At 34.8% G+C, this 20231-nt stretch overlaps 1 protein-coding gene across 2 annotated transcripts in view; it reads right to left on the reverse strand.

Annotated features, from left to right (window-relative positions):
- LOC5578728 overlaps nt 1–2318 on the reverse strand; it is a 75210-nt gene extending 72892 nt beyond the window's left edge. Inside the window, exon 1 of one of the 2 annotated variants that reach the window (XR_002499174.1) lies at nt 2046–2317. The gene's annotated coding sequence lies outside the window, so the exon portion shown is untranslated. Of the gene's footprint in view, nt 1–2045 lie in introns of both variants that reach the window. The other variant, XM_021839047.1, reaches the window with a different exon arrangement.
- Nucleotides 2319–20231: the final 17913 nt, after the last annotated feature.

Raw genomic sequence — 20231 nt, forward strand, 5'->3', positions numbered from 1 at the left:
CCATTAGCGGTCGTCTTCCGGTAAAAGTTTTTGTAATAAGTACAATAGTAAAGGACGGGCTTCATTTACAATGAGGCTTGCCTGTCAGACCCAAAATTTCACACCAAAAAGCTGATTTTCGGTATTTTTGGCATTTCAATTGGTTGTTTATACTTCTCAAAGATCTAATATGCGCTACATCATTTTTTCGCTGATATTCAGATTATGTTATCATAATTACGTGTTAAAGAAGCCTCAATCCCTTGAAAATGAAGTGGGGCGTATTGCCCGGTTGGGGCGCATTATACCAATTTACCCTAAATTGGAATTTTTCTCGCTAGAGATCAGTATTTGGTTTAAATTTTCATAATCGGAAGGTTTTAAAATATTCTATCGATGAAACTTTTTACCATACATTTTGTATGGGCTGAAATTCGTCGAAAAACAGGGTTTTCATGGATTTTAGTAAAAGTAGAAAAAAATAAAATTTCACCGAAAAAATATTTTAAAACTTTCAGATTTTGAAAATTTAACCCAAATACTCAATACAAGCTAGAATAGACCCGATGAACATTCGATTTTTATAATCGTCTGGTTCAGACATAGCGTGCGGCAATAGTTCCTGCGTCTTCAAATTAAGTTGTTGCTTGGAACAAAAACTTCTTTCGTGGTGTAATGTATGAAAAATCAACGTTCAAAAACTTTCACGTCTTCAAAAGAGCGTACCTCAAAATTTCTTCCGAACTTTTTTTTCCTGAAATTTTCTCACAACAAATCAAAAAGCTTATTTTTTGATAATATCGATAAATAAAGCACCGTGATGTGACGACAACTCCATTTCCCTCCTAGGTAGTCGCGCAATGTACACATCATCAAAGCCGTAAAAAACGACACCCGAAGAGTCGCCAGATAAGAGAACTCCCGTGCGTCCGGTACGAGCCCGATGCACCGCACACCCGAACCAGAACAAATACCGCTCGCTTTGTGGATACAATAATATTTGAAGTGCGGTGTCTTCCGTCCAACGAACCACCCGCTGCGGCAGGTAGGTAGATCACCATCGTTTGTCACATATAGCGACGACACATGATCGCTTCATTTCGTCGAAGGTCAGTCACATTGCGTGTTTTGGGTACTTGTTTTGCTGCTCGCTTCCACGCGCATTGAAGTTACCGCGCCGAGCACGAGTCAAAGTCAAACAATGAGTTCCCGCTTTCTACTGCTACGCTTCACCCTGGTCACCCTATCATCCCGCAGGAAAGCTCAAATATGTACTGATAATACACACAAATCGGATAACCCTGTCGCCGGTCGTACGTATTTACCTAGTAGGCGTTGACGGTACACATTTCACGACGCACGACTCCATGCCTACTCCGATTCCGGTCTACTGTGATGATCGAGTGCAACGCGCGAATAAAGTGCGCCGAGTGTATACAAATCCACTTGATTCAAAGCTGGCCCTAATTGGGTTATTATTCAATTTAGGATTTACGAAAGCAGCTTATCTGGTCTTCTTCTCGTAGTAGCAGCAGCAGAGTCACATCGAGCTCACTACAAACTGTTAGTAGCGTTTTGTTTTTTTTTTTTTTTTTTAATTTCCTAGCAGCACTTGAACAAATAAATTCATTTGCTTCGCCTTGGCGGTAGATATGCATGTGTCCCCTCTAACTTCACCGTTTGAGTCATAACATAGTGGCGATCAACACTTGTTTTCTTCTCGGTATTCAACGACTTCTTCCACTGTTTCTTAACGATCTAAGCCTCACAAATGAATTGTAAAATCACCTTTCCTAATTGTACACTGCCACCGCGCACCTGCAACAACCCCCAACTCGCGAACCTTAAGGTGAAATTGAATCGACGCCATGAATCTTCAAGAGCACATATCCGGAGAACCAGATCTCCGTTCAAGCTGAAAACTTGATCGATTGGTCAATTAATGGACGTGATCAATCGATCAAATTTTCAGCTTGATCGGTTGTCTGGCTCTCCAGATTAGTACCCTTGAAGATGTCAGGCGTGGCTTCACCTTAATCCTCCCCCCAATTGGTCACATTACTTACAATTGCGCCCCAACACCACACACTGAACTGCTATATCACTCACTCCACTGATTGGCTGTTCTGTGATTCTTTGACCACTCGTGGACCTCTTCGATTGTCTGTCCGAACAGGTTGCTCGCTTGATTCGTACTGAACCGTTCGCCTCCGGACGACCGGGAGGAAATATACCTAGACAGCTATCACGTTGTAGGTTTCTCGATATTAAGTTGCGTACGCGCTTCACGGTTCGCTCTCACCTTTTGTGCATGCGCGCTGGCTCCGACTAAAAGACTGGTTGCGATTGCTGGAAAGAGTGAGATTTATAAAATTCTGTCGCGAATCGGATTTAGGCGACAGATGCATGCGATCTCTATTAGGGTGGTTCAAAGTATGGTTTTCGAAACGGGAGCGCCCATTCGATTATAGGAGCCCTCGCAGATTTTGAGTTCATTTGGATGAAAACTGAGACTATACAAGCCCTTCAAAGTTTGTATGACACTGACTATGGGAAAAGCAAGTATTTCATTCAATCAGCTGAAGTGTTTTCCATGTGCCCTTAAGAGTTACCAAGGGTTGCCAGTACATTTTGGAAAATATCTGGCAGACACCTTTTTTCAGAAATTATAGTAGATCCAAATTTCCACGAAACAAAAACAATAAGACATTAAATGAAAATGAACTAAAAGTTACCCTAATTTCACTTCAATTAGAATTTCAGTGTAGAAAACACTGAAACTTGAGCTTAACCTTTTTTAAATACACTGGTCCCATAGTTATGAATCATTTAAGGCTCTGCTTAAATTTGAAAAATTATATAGAGCAAAATAAACAATATTTTCTTATGAAATCAATTCCGAATGGTAAAGTGGGGTATATACCTGCAGTTCATGCACAATGTTGTCATTAAAATTGTTGAAAACATTTGAAATTTTCACTTATTTGAACATTGTCTAAAACCACAGAGTTCTGTTTGATCTTCCGACCTTGACGCTTACTTCTGCGGGAGCGGGTGACGAGGGCAGGATCAAACATGTCGCGCGTCGGTCGAGTAAAGTGAAAAAGTGCCGCGATCGGTTAGTTCTGTTTGATCTTCGACCTTGACGATTGCTCCTTGGCAGTGCGTCAAGAAAGCCCGAGCAGTCGTCAGTTGTTTTCCCTCTCGGGTCGTGCGCCTATTTTCTCTGAGTGCTTTTATATAGCCGAGCAAACGAGTTAAGCTGAATGTGGATTGTTGCTGCTCAGTCAAGGATGACGGATCAATTGGTGAGCTCGTTCCATGCTACTATTTCTAATCTATAAAATATGTATGACTGCACATTCAATCGATACAACGGTAGGACGTAAATATGATTTTTGAACAAACTATGAATGGTTCGTCACTGTGAGTGTCGACATAAACTATAATTCGTGAATTATTTATGTTTAACATTTTCTTGTTTCAAAACACCCCTTTCTTTTTATCTTTATTTTTGTAATTATAAAAAAAAACTTTGAATGGTTCGACACTACAAGTGTAGACTTGCGAAAGGATCACTTTATTCAGCAAACTTTGGATGGTTCGCCACTGTAAGTGTCGGCATAAGAATAAGAGTGTTCTATGATGTTCCAGCCAATCGAGTTTTTGTTTCTTTTCAAATAAGTAAAATATAATAACACATGCTTTCGTCCTGACAGCTGTAGGAATGTTACATTTAGATATTTGTTCAACAAACTTTGAATGGTTCGTCACCTCAAGTGTCGGCATAATTTTCCTTTACATAGAAATTGTTCATATCAAATGAAAATATTATATTTTCATAAAAGCATATTTATATTTGACAAAAAACTATTTATCATGGTCTAATCACTTATCAAAGTGAATCCTTTGACCCAACGATCCTCCCCATTAACAAACATCCTTCCCAGTAACCTTTGTGGAGATGCAGAGGCAAACACGGTCTCCAAATAGCAAAGGTTACACACTAACATTCCTTCCCCCAGTCCCACCTGACTGCAAGGACGTGGCCGGCGCCGTTATTGACCCTGTATAAATAGAGGCACTGAATTATGCACACTGAAGAAGATTATGGCCAATCCCAGCCGAACTTCTAGTTGATTCTTTGTGCATTTTCACTGACTTCGGTCAATCACGGAATAGCAACCATTGATATGTGTAGTCAGTCTAAGCTAAGCTAAGCTATTTGAACATTGTCTAAAACCACAATTTATGAATCGGCAAAAAAGTTGTCCACAAATATGAATCAAAGTGAACACGATTTATGAATCAGTTGTCTACTTTCAATTATTTTGCAATTAAATGCTATATGGTTCATATGTTTGTTAGAACACTGCCTCGGACAACGTTTATTATATCCGGGGGTGAACCGGAACCAAGTATTTCAAGAATATGCATGACATTCCTTGATTTTTAATTTTGCTACTGAGCGAACTTAGTGAACATTGAATTTGTGGATTTATATGACAGGTAGTGTAATTAGACAATCATTAGATGTAGATGGCAAAACTCGTAAATGCTTGACTCTTCAACTGCCTTTACTGCACTGATAAAAATCCACACGTTCGATCTGTGTGTTTAAAATTTTGGATCGATTCATGAACGTTCATATCGAATAGCTGTTCTTGCAAACTTCGTGTGTATTACACATTAAATTCCTTTGTTTTGCTTCATTGATTGATTTATTTTTTCCACATTAATTCCCGAAGCTTTCCCTTCAGATTCGTATGCGTCAACCTATGTACGCATAGATCATCACTGAACACGAATTCAGTGTGTTTTGCTTATGGTTAGCTTGTGTCATAATCATCATGTTCAAATTGGTCGATTTATCGATTTGCGCAATGATTTTGTTATGATGAAATCGATGAGCTCTGCTATGAATTTCCATGTTCAAAATTTCTAAATTGTTTGTGATCAACCCATAGCGAATTAAACTATGGTTGGACCTCGTGTTGAACGACAGTCATCATGCTTCCAAAGAGAAGAAGCCAATTTTGAAGCTGAAAGTGTTAAATGAAATTTGTGAATTCGATGTTTCTTTTATTAGTAAAGTTGACCGATATAAGAGGATTCTACCTTTCTCTACGAAAATGGAACATAATGTATGGTTTGGAAGAAAAATCGGATTCCACTAACAGATTTTTCTGGTTTTCAGTTGTGAAAAAAAAATTGGAGTATGCTAATCCCGGGCTTCCCAAATTATGGATTTGCAGCGTCCAGCTTGTTGCTGACTCACTTGAATAAAAAAAACATTCAAGTGAGCTTGAATGTAGGCAGAGGAGCCTTGAATCCATATTTTGGGGAGCAAGAGTTCTTCTACCAAATTTCTTCCTTCATTCTTATGACATTCATGTTCTGTCACACATGGCTATCTAAAGTCACTACATTTCGAATTCAATAAGCAGTCGGTTTTCATAATTTATTATTTAGACATTTGCTTCACATGACAACTTAATTTTGATACACATGTGAAGAAATAACAGAATCCATATGGCTATCCAACTCAAGTCATGTGGTCTCCTCATTGCGCAAATCTATAAGTAAAACACATGACCTTGACGTGTAGATTTTTCTCAGTGTAAGGATTTCAATATTATATGGTGGCACATTGCGCACGTGAAAAAATCGGAATGTTAACGATACTCCATGACCTCTGTTTTTTGGATTTTTTTAAAGTGTGAATACCTTTTACTTCTCCATGTGTCTGATAGAAGAGCCAACAGTTTAGCCTGGGAGTTAATCTAAAAAACTTACGTGCAACAAAAGAGATCATAAAAATGACAAAAAATGCTATTTATATCAATCAGGGAGGATGCAAACCAGTTCTTTTAATTCCCACTCGTTGCTTTCGGTCCTTCTGCTGAAGCAAAACCCCGCTTTATAGCAAAATTAGGAAGAACCTATCAAGTGTAAAAAATTCTTTACATATTTTACATCTCTAGAAAGATTCGCGAATCAGGCGAAACTGACAAAATGTACACAATTTAGGAAAATAAAGCGTTGAAATTGTAGCTCGATTGTCTATTCACTGCACTTGAACTTTTCCCCTATCGATAATTTAACTATTCAAAAAACGCAAGTTTGTAGAAGACGAAACTTCACGTCATGCAAAACCACACACTTTATTGATTACGCCTGTGTTTTTGTTTATCAAAGTGATGGGCGCATCTGAAATCGAAATCAAAACACGGCGAGAGTAAACGGCGACACTGCAAACAAAAAATAAACAAGGCGTACATGGCGGGCTTAATTGAAACCAGAATGTAAACACGGCGCAAAGTGACAGGCGACACTGAAAATAATATCGATTATAGGCTCATAACATTGGGCGATACTGGCATTCTCGAGTACGTTTTAGGCGAAACCTTTAAAGATTTTTTGAGTACGAAATAGCTAGGGGAATTGTAGGAGATGTGTGTGGTATTGATGAGGATTTTAAAACTAGGTTTATGAAATATGTTTTAATGTGAAAAAGTTAAAGTTTGAGTATATTTTCTCCAATTGGAATTTAAAATTGCACATGAAAATTTCATTGATTATTTTCTCATTGTTATTGATTTGTCAGATAGGCCCTAATCGCGAATTCCTCTAGATCTGTACTGTTTCTTTTTGTTCCTCCATTGTTTATCTAAAAATTATTCAACATAATAATCTTTGAGGCCTTACATAAACAACGTCCGCAATTTATATGGCCATATAATACCCCTATAAATAACTTTTTTCATAAGAATTTGTTTATTTTTCCTAAATCATGGAAATTCATTATTATGTTCAGACTCCTTTTCCACAAAAAAAAAGAAAATTTCGTAGTTTATGAACGGTCCCTTTGCACTTTTGCTCTCCCGTAACAAAATTTTACATTGAACATTATTTGAAACTTAGAATCATTTTTTAAAATACTAAGTACTAGTAGTTTGAACGCTGATTCAAAAATTGCGACTGGTGTGTATATTTCCCACAATAAATTTATTGATCAAGTATTTTACTCAAAAATCTCATCAAAATCCATATAAATACGCATTTATCTCTAATAGCTATGTTCATTGAATCTGTAAATGTTGTCTGGGGCTCAAACTCTCACAAAAAATATTTGAAACACACTTTAAAACGTCATTTCTAGCTAGGCGTCAATAGGTACACGGCTTACGAAGTTGGCACAAAATACGGCCCAAATAGCTACACAAAGAATTTAGTAATATTGTTGGTTCATACCGCGATCAAGAGCTATTTTACTGAGATAAAAAGCCTTGAAATGGTTGAAACATAGTGTAGCTTGTCAGTAAAAATGATTATGTGATGTTTTGTGACAAGTTTGATAATAATTTTGTGTTTTGAAATCAGCTGATCCATAAATTGTGGGTGATTCAACTGCGTGGGGTGACTGTAAATAAGGCTGTAAAACATTCCAGTATATTATCTTTGGTACCCGAGGAGGAACAAATAACTCCCCAATAACTTATGCATACCATTTTTTGGTATCATACCAAAATTAGGTATTGTTCAGTTGTTAATACCTCAATTTGGTATTATAATGGTATTGAAAAAAATCTTTAAAACAATTAAGAATACCTCATTGAGGTATTAAACAGCTATTGAGGTCTGCTGGAGGTATTGAACTATAATTGAAAAATTTCATTTTTATATGAAAATCCATCAAGTATTATTGAGGTATTACAATACCTGATCTAGTTATCAGTTTGGTGTTCGTAGAATATGCTTGAGATATTATTTGAGGTATTTTACCTCTTATGCAGGGCTAATTCATACCTCATTCAGGTATGCAGTATTGGAAATTGTCTGGTATGGAATACCTCAATTTGGTATTCAGTAGTTATTTTCTTCTGCTCGGGTATTGATCAAATGAGTCCTTTATGTTTGATTTAGATACTGGTACTTAGATTCTCATGATTGTAAAAGTTTAGTTCAAACGATGGAACCATCAGAAAGTTTCGCCATAGGGTCAGGCGGGGCAAGATGAGCACCCTAAGGATAAGCGCGATTTAAGCCTACTTAAACGTTATTATTTTGGTAAAATTGGTAACCATCCTTATCTTTTACATTATTACTTTGACCTCCAACCAATAAAAGTTTTAAAAAGTGATAAATAGTAAAATAACAAAAAAACTGCGGGGCCAGATGGGCACCCCCATTAAAAGATGCAATTTACTAAAGAAAACTGTTATTTTTCAATGTTTGCAATATCCCGAGATATTTTCTTTAATATCAGATAATATTTATCTTCAACTAGCTTAGTTTTTAAAACTTTTATCAGAAAATAAATAACTTTTCATAAATTGCTAAGATTTTACTTAAAAAAAAGATTACCGTAAGTCAAGTCCACAGTTAAATGTGGTTCTATAATTTCACACTTTTACCTAATTTTGAACATGGTGCTCATCTTGCCCCAAGGGTGTAAATTTATTAATATAATCAAAACAATTGAAATATTTTTTAAATTTGATAAAAAGTTTTGCTCCTGATTATCTACAAAAGATTATTCTATAACTATACGGTCAAAAACGAATGAATTAATTTGTTTACGCAACAAAAATATCACTTTTAAATTAACAAATCTTATATGAAAAGGTAAATTTTTGGACTTCTATGTATTTTGGACAATATTTACGTTGTGCTGTTGATTTTTTAGCTGAAATTTGTGGCCATCATATCACTTTAATTATATTCATCAGAACCCCAAATAATGTATTGAAAAAAATCGGTAGGAACGACACAAACTAGGGGTGCCCATCTTGCCCCGGGTGCTCATATTGCCCCACATTCCCCTACGTCTGTTTTTAAAAATCTTAATCGCTTTATGGATGAGAACTGCGCTCCAGAGTTTATCTGAAAATAGCTTTTCCTCAACCCTCAAGCAGCAAAAATCCTGACAACCAAACAGCGGTTCCAGCAAAAAACATAATCACCACCAGCTAGTAACTGATAAATCAAGTTTTGAGCTTGAATGGCTGTTTTTGATGATTTGTGCTCTTGCAGATTTGAGGTGTGGTTTCGATTTATCTTCAGCTGAATTATCAGATAGCCCGGAAGTTATCAAGAAGATGTTTTGAAGTAAAGATGAAGCAAAGCCACATCTCAGCATTTCGAGAGCTCAAATCTACATAATCAGACAATAATTCGAGCTGAAAACTTGATCAATTGATCAATAGTTGGATCAAGTTTATAGCTTGAAATCCTGTCTGATTCTTCAGATTTCTGCTCCAGAATTTTTGAGGCATTGATTCGATACATGCTCACCTTAAATAAATTGTTTATAAAATTACTGTTTATTTTGTCAAAGATGAACTTGCAGAAATTACTGGATTTATTAACTGAAACCTTTATTGAAATCTCAGTACAATTCATATTCTGAAATAAACTATTTTAGACATTACTGAACCATGTTTACATAGTTTTCTAACACATGTGGTCAATATTTGAAAAGGATACATACAGGAAATCTTTTTAATGCAATCTATTAGCCACATTTTGTCGACCATAAATAACACGAGGAAATTGAAAGATATTTAAAAAAATAATTTCGTAAGTAGGGGGAGATCCCCCAGTACCGGACACTTAAGCCAATAAATTCATAATTCGAAAAATATTGATTTAATGGGCTCGTGTTACCCATTTATGATAAAAATTATCATTTTTATAGTGTACAAAAATAAATTTGAAAATATAAATATGAATTTTGATATTGCATTTTGATGATGAGTTTTAGTACCAAATTGATCGATCTCGAAAGGTGGCACCCAATACCGGACAGATCTGGAAATGCCTCGAATTCTGTAAATTTGAACATCATCGAATGTGTACACTATTGGAATAGTTTATAATTACCAATTCAATGCATTTGCTACATTTACAAGAATAATTTGAGTTTTTCTTAGTTTGCAAGATGCCTATCAAAAACCTCTTTCATATATGATGAAAAATAGCACATTTTACGATGTTGTTCTGAATGTTCATTCTTCTTAATTTTATTGCATATTTGATACCATGATCGACGGAACCCATGAAAAATGAAAGTATTCTGAGACAATGATGCAATAATTACAAAGATATCATATAACAAATCAAGCTGTCCGAAACTGAGGGACAGGAGGTGCTTAGTCAAAATTGTAATTTGTCCATATTTAGTTCAATTAAGGTATAAAATACATTAATACTATCAAATAAGGATTATGTTCGATCATGCTTGCGGGACCCAAAGTATTTTTTCATGTTCAAAATATTTACTAAATTGGCTCAAAATTAAGTGGATACGTCAATTTTTTAAAGATTTTCAAACTTTTCTACTTTTTTAAAAAGGCATGCATATTTCAAGGATGTGTTATTCTACGCAATCATTAGCCTACATAATAGCTTTCTTTTCTACTAATACACCATCAAGAGATTGGACCATGATTTCACAATGTTTCGGCTTTGTCCGGTATTGGGTGCTGTCCGGTACTGGGGGATCTCCCCCTAACTCTTTTAACAAACAAGAATGTTTCGAATATTTTTGCATTGAATCTTAAATATACTTCAAGAATTTTCGTGAAGGAAGCTCAAAGAAATTTGTGTAAAAAATAGAGGAAGTTATTTATTGTTCATGGTCCAAACATTCGATTAGTGGTTGTATTTCAGATACCTACTGATTTTCCATAACATTTTCTGCTATAACTGATTTACAAACAGTTTTTGATTTTTATAGGAAATGAAAGTATTTGATTATATATATATTTTTTAAATTCCTTTATTAGTTTCATTTCGAACATTACATTCGTTTCTTATATCTAGGTGTTCTGTGTTAGGCAAAACTATCATACTAATTTGGTAAAACTAAATTAGGCTATTATTAACATGTTGTTAACAAACGTTGTAAACAGTTGGCTACAAAAGTGACTAGAGTCGTTAAGGCCAAATCAATCGTAGAAGGGTTTCCAGAAAAGAAAAAACAAGTAGGGTTATTTGGATATTGAATTGGAAAATTGCTTTGCGAATTATTTCACTAGCGATGTTTGGCATTAAAGTCAGAAAATGTGACTTACCGCGAGTCAATTTCTGAACCAAACTTACCGCGAGTCAAGCTATGAAAGTACATTTACCAAGCCGTGTTTCAACAGAAAAAACCCAAAGTTTCAAAATCTTTAGTTTCAAATGACGAAAAAAGTTGGTGATATATACGCCTATGATAGCAACTCCACCACATGCTCTGTTTAGGCAATTATTGCGATAAACAAATAAAGTTTGGATTGGCTGTAATGATTAAGCTGATCTGCAGGCATCATTAGGTATATGCAGTAGTCATGATTTTTGTGTGCTATCTTTCGTTACCTGTTTGTAAGATAAACAAGCACTGTTCAAAATTTTCCGTTTGGTAATTTCAATGCAATCTTTGAAAGTCTTGTGCAGTCTCAGTTTTCATTAAAATGAGCTCACACTTTGGGAAGGCATCAGGAATTCGGCGGTGTGGAGCAAAAACAATATTCTGAAGCACTCTAATCTCCATTAGTCTCACCTGAGAGGGAAGCCATGTTTGGCGCCTCGATGAAGGTATAGTATCGCTGGGGATTCATGGGGACTCGTGTGGGTGATTTGCGAGAGGCTATTTGGCGGAGATGAGTTGCTTCAGTAGCCAATGCAATTCGCTCCGGTGTTTTCATCATTGGGTGGTGTTGGTGTCCGTCGGTCGAGGTATAGGGTTAAATGCCAACTATGAACCTGGAAAGATATTGGCAAATGCAAGCATTAAAGTAAGTAGATATGAAAAATATTTAAAATTGTGTACATAGAATTTGCTTAATAATGCATTAAAAAGAGCCTTTGCTCTACCTCTTCGAAACAGATACAGTGGGATTCCGTTTTTGGCATGCTCCGTTTTTGGCATGCTCCATTTTTGGCACCCCCCGATTTTGGCAACATTTTTGAATACCATTAAAATTTGTAATTTTTTGTAAATATTATCGTGTCTGTTTCTTTATTTATCTGAATGGCAGGTCAACTACACACCGATTATATTCCAGATCTTCATTTTCGTTGATATTCCGCCAAATCTCATTAACTACTAAGGGCTCCCGTACGCGCTTATTTACTTCAGGATGGTCATTTGTCATGCATTCGCAACGTTTCATAAGGCCATTCATCTTCACCACAATCTAAACTACAGATCAATCTCTTAGGCATTCCTATTAAGTGCCCAGCCCACTTGGGTCTGCCAGTAGGTGGTACACTAAAAATCACTTCTCTCCAGTTTTGGAACAGCTTGTTTGAACAGAGCACAAGCACATTTGGCAACTAAAAGTTACCTTTTTAGCTCACTGTTATTATTATGGAGTTACATACATTGCGCATGAAAAACACCGCAGTAATAAATGAAAATACAACAATATGTCGTGCATCATAACTTTTAAGGAATTTCATAGAATAAATTGCTTAATTCTAGTGAATTGCAGAAGTGGCAACATATAATCCATAAAAAAGTGAAGATTTTACTATATTGCATATTATTTTTTAAGAATTCCAATGTTCCATTCAATACCAAAACTAAAACTTATTCTCAATAATTGAAGCGTGCGATAAAAACGATTAAGAGTATTTTAACTTTTTGTTTGTGGTATTAGTGTGTATATTAATATTTCTGCGACAACTAATTAGAGCTACGTTCCCTCTTTGTTGGAAATTCTTTAAGAAGTTAGATTTTTAAGAGACGAGTTCGGTAAAAGAGTTTTAATCAAGGATACGGGTCTCAACATAAACAAAATATTCCTTGCGAGCTGGGACTATGAGTTTCCTAACTGAAGCCTGGAGAATCCTTAGGAGATTCTTAGTCCTTAAGGGACTTCTCAGAAGTTTTAACGGATTCTTGAGAATGCCTCCAGATTCCTAACGGACACTTGGCGTTTTTTGTGGGATCCTGAGAATGTATAGTTGGTTATTGGAGATTAAGTCCGAAATTTGGTGATTCCTAATAAACTCTTAAGATTTCTAGGGCATCCTGGTAATTCCTAGCGGGAAAATGTGAATTTGTAGTGGTATTTTGAGTATTTCTGGCGAAATCTTGTAGATTTTGAAAAGGTTTCCAGAGGAATTTGAGGAGTGCTAGTGGTAACCTAGGAATAAAAAACATTTGAAAATTTTCCTTGGAGACTTGAGAATTTTCGGCAATATAGCAGCAATATTCTTAGCAAGATGCTTCGGAACCTTAGCGTTTTCCTGTAGATTACTTACGAGCACCTAAAGATTCCTATCAGGTTCTTGAGGTTTCATAACATGGATATATGTAAATATATGTTTTATATGTTTATATGTTTAGCTAAATAAAAACTCACTTCAAGTAAAAATAATAAAGAATGTATGTGTATTCTACAAAATTACGAGTCGCATTTATGGATTATGAGATGTAGTTGTTTATGTTTGGTCTTTTGACTGCAGTCAATCATGCATTATGAAATGCTTTACTTTATCAGAAACATTAATTAGGAAGGTATTCTAAACTTACCGAATTTTGTAAAATTTTACGCTGAAGCCTAAGGTTGAACTGATTTTTGATGTTTTTCAATACCCAGGGCTTTTGATTTGTACTTAAAAACGTCTTTGTATGAATACATTTATTTTTTTTCGTATTTTTTTTACAGTTTTAGGAAAATGTTCAGTGCTTGTATAAAAGCCACTTTTGCGATTATTAATTTTACATGGCCCACTCATACAAATAGTGTACATAAAGCTTCTAAAAATCATAAAAGACGTTGAGGCGTAAAAAGCATGGATGTAGAACGTTTGCCACAATTAACATTTCGGCGCTAAAGATCCATAGCATAGTACAATATTACGGAAAACTGCTTCGAAGTGAACCGAACAGAAGTTTTTATGCCATATGGTTCTATAAGGAGGATGTAATAACATTCTAATGATGTTTTCAAAACCAGTAGTTGAAAAATAAAATTGTAAATAAGGGTTCCGATTTTGGCACGGTTCCATTTTTGGCAACTGGAAATTTCGACTTTGTTGCCAAAAACGGAATCCCACTGTATAGATGTTTAGAAGCTCAAGTAACATTTCTGATTTTATTTCGCTATTAGAAGTTTCCGCGACAAACTAACCAATAAAACCAAAACATCTATTTATCAAAACCTCTCACTATTCTCTTCAAGATAGTTATAAAACCAAAAGGGTCACTACTGGAGCGGTGTTTGAAAAATATGTTGAAACCTTTACCAAACGGTTGAAAAATTACTTAGAAACCTTTACGAACAAGGTCTTCTTCCTCTTCTTGATATTAGGCTCTCACTGAGGCAAAGCCTGCTTTCCGACTAAGTGTTCAATGATAGATGAAAAATTAATGGATTCAGATGAGCCAAAAACAATCTTATATCCTAATCGTTACGTAAAGAATACCAAGCGGTTTTTATTCTATCATAATTTAGTTTCCTCAGGGATCAGGGGAAATGGATGCTTCCCTCAATGTGGGGCAACATAAAACGATTGTGCTACTTTTCCCCGAATGTCGTTTCCCCGAATGTCGGTTCCCCGAACGCCAGTTTCCCGAATGACCCGTTTCCCCGAATGCCATTTCCCCGAATAACCCGTTTCCCCGAAAAGTGCAGCCGTTCAAATAAGTGCTATAATAGTGTGCAGCGGCAGGATGGTGAATTAGAAAGAACGATAAGCAATCAAAGAAGGAGGTATTTGGTCATTCTCGACTATAGGCATGTTGCCTAAAATGCTGAGGACGGTAATATTCGTTAGAACCGCCAATCAAATAAAGAAGGGTGCATATCAGATAGCCAGTACGTTCACCCCCTGAAATGTATAAAGTCATGACAAATATGAGTGCCAAAAACATTTCGGGGAAGTGGACTATTCGGGGAACGGGATATTCGGGGAACTGGCATTCGGGGAAAAGTAGCACAACCCATAAAACATATAGTGCAACCTTAACTATAAAAAACTTAACCAAAACCGTATTTTTCTATCATTAATATATATTTGAATAAGTACAGGCATGACAATATGCAGAAAAAAGATACTCTTCTCTTTGAAAACTAAAGATTATTGATTGAATTATGAATATTTAAACAACTCTATTGTAATAACAAATGGAATTTTATTGGGTGTCCACAAGTGAAAATTGCAGCAAATAACAAGTCTTGACGTAAGTAAATGAAAAACCGAATTTAGTACTATACCATTTAATTCCAATAGAGTTTGTATCCTTTGACAGATACGCGTCGATAAGTCTAGTCTAGTGCACGACACTTAAGACGGCCTTACAGTTGAGGTAAAAATTGCGTAAGATGGGCTACAAAACTAGGTGAGCAATGGTATTTACCCTATGAAATGAACGAGTTTCTAATTCATGTTATATAATTTTGACGTATATGGCGAGTGCAATCAATGCAAACATTAGTTTTTGTGCAACAAAGAAACAAGTATTCAATCGTTGGTGTTTTATTCGAGTTGAGTGAAGAATAAGAGTATTATTTTGAGTGAATTTTGACGCCATCTTGATTTTAAGTAGTACAATCAATTTTTCATCCTGATAGCACTCAACATGTTGAATTGAGAGGCTACCAAGAAAAACAAGGTTATGAATATTCTTCTCCTTATTATTCTTCACATTCCTGACGTTACGTACCTACCGGAATCGAGCCTGCTACTCAGCTTCATTAGCTTTAAATACAGGTTATTAAATAGGATTTTTTTTTTATAACGCGATAACAGAATATCTTTGATTTCTGGAATAATGAATAAAGAAATTTAATAAATGAAAATCAAAAATATTGATTGCAATATTTTTTTAACCATATGCATTGTAGTTCATTGAATGAAGTTTATAGATTTCGCGTTGGGACATTAGTAAGTCTTGTGGTAATATCTGTAGTTTTAACGTAAACTTAGTATGGAAATCTTAAGTTTTTGAGCAAAAAAAAATCTTTAATTTTCTGAGCCATAAAGTATCGTTTTTACTACCGCCCAACATACACGTTAAAAATAGCGAACTTTAAAGACGAGAATCAGGATCTGTTCTAATGTGGACGTAATGTCAAAACGCAGGTGTGTCATTTTGAGGTTGAAAAATCTGGCGACCATCTTGGATTTCGACTTGGTTTTTAATAGTTGATTGTTTTTTTTTACCATCTCAGCGCTCAACGTGTTGAATTATGAGGCCTCCTTTAAAAATAAAACAATCAGATTATTTCTTTCTTATCTTATCTCAGCTGTTCATCTGATTGTTCATTTCTATTAATGGTTTTAGACCAAATAAATGAAAGAATTAATGCTATTGCTCAACTCGAATATCTGCAGAAGAATCATTCAGGTAGCAAAGAAGTGTTATAAAATCCTATTTGATAATTTGTTTTTATAGCTACTTATGCTGAAGGGGTGGCTCTATTCCAGTAGGGACGTAACGTCCGGGAAAAGAAGAACAAGAAGAAGAGTAAATGTTGCGGTAGCATTAAAATTCAACACGTTGAGTGCTAACAGGGTGAAAACTCATTCTGCTACTTAAAACCAAGATGGCGCACAGTGGGACGGAATCAAAAAAAGTGGGACATGTGGGTTTGCGCCAAAACTATCGGTTTTAGCGTTTTGGTGTCTTCTGCAATGTTTCTTCTTTTTAAGAGTACTTTATTATAGAAATAAAAAAAAATCGTTTTCAATTGTATACACTGAGAAAAAAAAATTAACTTTTTTATTTTTTCTCAAAATTGAAAACTACCTAAGGAAGTATTGTAGGTAACGTCATTTGAAGAAACTTTGTCGAAGACGAAAAAGTTCTACCTCTCATACTTACTAAGTTATATGGTAAAAATGATGTTAACCCCCTTAAAAATGATTTTTTTTACAATATCTTTTTTATATGATTTTTTTAATTTTTACAATGTTCTACAATGTTGTAGAAACTTCAAAAATACACATTTTTGCTGAAGAGACTAAAGCGCTATCTCTTATTTTGAAAGAGCTATGAACTATTTCTTCTTTTTTATACGTCACCTTTAAGGGTTAACAGCTTGCAAAGTTGCAGGTAGTAGCAGTTAATTTTGACGTTATACTGTTCAGTAACTTACACACTTTCAAAACATATATGAACCAGAGCGGGATCCAATGGGATCAATAATGTTTTTTAAGTTTAACGATCTTGATGTTATAAAATAATATTGCAGTTTTCAACAATTATGATGGACATATTATGCTTCTGAATAATTTTATATTGCTTTTGAGGTTCATATGTATTGGAAAACAATAGTAAGCAATTGGTTTCAATATTGGAGTACCTTTTTTAACTCATGTTAGAATATTGATTTATTTTCGGAGATTTCCTTCATCCAAATTTAGTTCATATTTGTTCAACAAATTCATCGAATTCTAATATTTTCTTCTGCTGGAGTTATAATTAAAGCTCATTGAAATCATTTTCTTCCCAATCTTCATCGTCGGAGGAATTTGACCAATCGTTGTGAGAAACATCTGCTCAGCTATATGTAAAGCATTACGACTGGTACAAAATGCCATCCAGTGTTCACCGTGTTCTGATTCATAGCGCTGAAATAGTCAGACATTGCATCGTTCCAGTCGGAACTTTATCTGAAGAACTTCAAGAATGTCGAAATAAGGACATCAAAAGTTTTCGCGAAAATCGATCAAGGAAATGCTCACGGTAAACTTTTCAAATGTTTATGTCTTCTCAAATAATAAAGCATACTTTTCTTTTTAACAGTGTAGCAACCAATCAGGACATTTTCAACCGCCTCATGGTATCTTCGGATCCGCTGATTTCATCCATGCGAAAAATTCCAAAGAGGAAAAGTATTCCGTTTCGAAAAGAAGTATTGGAATGTTTGAAAGAACCAGATGTTTCTCACAACGATTGGTCAAATTCCTCCGACGATGAAGATTGGGAAGAAAATGATTTAAATGAGCTTTAATTATAACTCCAGCAGAAGAAAATATTAGAATTCGATGAATTTGTTGAACAAATATGAACTAAATTTGGATGAAGGAAACATCTCCGAAAATAAATCAATATTCTAACATGAGTTAAAAAAGGTACTCCAATATTGAAACCAATTGCTTACTATTGTTTTGCAATACATATGAACCTCAAAAGCAATATAAATTTATTCAGAAGCATAATATGTCCATCATAATTGTTGAAAACTGCAATATTATGTTATAACATCAAAATCGTTAAACTTAAAAAACATTATTGATCCCATTGGATCCCGCTCTGGTTCATATATGTTTTGAAAGTGTGTAAGTTACTGAACAGTATAAGTAGTCAAAATTAACTGCTACTACCTGCAACTTTGCAAGCTGTTAACCCTTAAAGGTGACGTATAAAAAAGAAGAAATAGTTCATAGCTCTTTCAAAATAAGAGATAGCGCTTTAGTCTCTTCAGCAAAAATGTGTATTTTTGGAGTATCTACAATATTGTAGAACATTGTAAAAATTAAAAAAATCATATAAAAAAGATATTGTAAAAAAATCATTTTTAAGGGGGTTAACATCATTTTTACCATATAACTTAGTAAGTATGAGAGCTAGAATTTTTTCGTCTTCGACAAAGTTTCTTCAAATGACGTTACCTACAATACTTCCTTAGGTAGTTTTCAATTTTGAGAAAAAATAAAAAAGTTAATTTTTTTTTCTCAGTGTATACAATTGAAAACGATTTTTTTTTTATTTCTATAATAAAGTACTTTTAAAAAGAAGAAACATTGCAGAAGACACCAAAACGCTAAAACCGATAGTTTTGACGCAAACCCACATGTCCCACTTTTTTTGATTCCGTCCCACTGTGTGGCGTCAAAATCCAAGATGGTCACCAGCTTCAGTCGATCCACCTAGTACTTGTGAAGGTATGGGAGGACGAAGAATTGCCCACCGGCTGGTTGGATGGCCTCATTCGCCCAATCTACAAGAAAGAGCACAGACTGGAGTGTGCCAACTACAGCATCCTATTTAACAGACTGAGATAAATTCCTGGAGTATAACTTATCTGTTTATTGATTTCAAGGCGGCGTACGACCCAGTGAAAAGAAATGAGCTGTGGCAGATAATGTCTGAACATGGTTTTTCGGGGAAACTAATTAGGCTGATACGTGCTTCGCTGGATGGTTCAAAATCAAGTGTTCGGATCGCAGACGAGGTGAGCAATTCCACCGAACACGACGATTTTTTTTTTAAATTTAATTTTTGTATTTTTTGAATCGCCTGAAAATTTGCATACAGATTCTTCATCACCAAAAATGCCATTTTGCACCTTCAGACCGCCATTTTGAACCTCGCCTTATTTTTGAGAAGGGCGTATCGGAAAATGCACAGCAAATCTTTAAAAAACTGTAACTTGAAAACGGTTTGTCCGATCGATTTGAGATATTCTACAAAGTTGTAGGTATTGCTTAGGACTATAAGGAGAAAAATATGCACGGTAAAAAAAAGTTACAGATTATTTTTTATTTCAAAAACAAAATTTTAAAATCGATTTTCTCCAGAAACGCAGTTTCGATTTTTTTTATTTTTGGATATGTTTTAGGGGACAACTTATGTGATTTATTGCACAATGTTTCAAAATGGAGGAATTATGGACAAAAAAGTTTTGATATTTTAAAAAATTACAGATTTTGAAAAAAAATCGAAATAGAGGAAAACAATAATTTTTTATGTGATTATTTGAAAGTACAGAAAAATTGCAATCGAAAAGTACTTAGGTAAATTTTTTCTAGGTTGCATCAATTTCGAGATATACTCATATTTATATAAAATTTTCAAATAAAAATAGTAAAATAGGCCCTTTTCAAACATATTTCGTGTTTCTCCATTCCAGAAATATTTTATTTTGATTGAATGAATCGTAGCTGAATTGTTTATTGTTTGATCAAAACCTATATACTAAAGTATTTAAAAAAGTATGCAAGGTAAAAAAATGTTAACGATATTTTCAAATGAAAATTTGAAGTTCATTGTTCTTAAAAACCGCAAAATTGTAAAAACATCAATTTTTGGATATGTTTTGCAGCATATTGTTTGTAATTTCTTGCACAATGCCTCAAAATGGAAAATTTTTGGATAAAAAGAAAAATTATTCAAAAAAAATAAATAAAATGAATTTATATTTAGCGACATTTTTGATGCGTTTTTTGAGTACAGAAAAATAACTATGTATTTTCAAATGCCGTCAAACGCGGCTACTTTTGATTCCGGGGGCTACTTTGGACAC

Source organism: Aedes aegypti, chromosome 1, assembly GCF_002204515.2.
Source record: "Aedes aegypti strain LVP_AGWG chromosome 1, AaegL5.0 Primary Assembly, whole genome shotgun sequence".
In the NCBI taxonomy this organism is placed as follows: Eukaryota; Metazoa; Arthropoda; class Insecta; order Diptera; family Culicidae; genus Aedes; species Aedes aegypti.